Here is a 572-nt window from a genome sequence, read left to right as displayed (position 1 = left end):
GTGACACTTGAGGGAGAGAGATGCAGAAGGGCAAAGGGGAGATCACGCTGGTATCTATTTGCGCTCCTCCCACGACATGCTCATAACGCCTGTTAGGTCAAGGATGAAAGGATCGATATAGTTGACTAGAGGGGGGGGGGGTGAATAGGTAACTAACAATTTTTAATCTTTTCTTTACCAATTTAAACTTTGCAACAAAATAGGTTGTCTAGATATGCAACTATGTGAGCAACCTATATGATGCAATGACAACTAGCACATAAGCAAGCAAGGGATACAACACAAGTAAGCTAGCAAAAGTAAAGGCACGAAATAACCAAGAGTGGAGCCGGTGGAGACGAGGATGTGTTACCAAAGTTCCTTCCTTTTAAGGGGAAGTACGTCTCCGTTAGAGCGGTGTGGAGGTGCAATGCTCCCCAAGAAGCCACTAGGGCCACCGTATTCTCCTCGCGCCCTCACACAATGCGAGATGTCGTGATTCCACTATTGGTGCCCTTGAAGGCGGCGATCAAACCTTTACAAACAAGGTTGGGGCAATCTCCACAACTTAATTGGAGGCTCCCAACGACACC

This window comes from Triticum dicoccoides, chromosome 4A (assembly GCF_002162155.2).
Source record: "Triticum dicoccoides isolate Atlit2015 ecotype Zavitan chromosome 4A, WEW_v2.0, whole genome shotgun sequence".
Lineage (NCBI taxonomy): Eukaryota > Viridiplantae > Streptophyta > Magnoliopsida > Poales > Poaceae > Triticum > Triticum dicoccoides.
Note: the sequence above shows the minus strand (reverse complement) of the source record.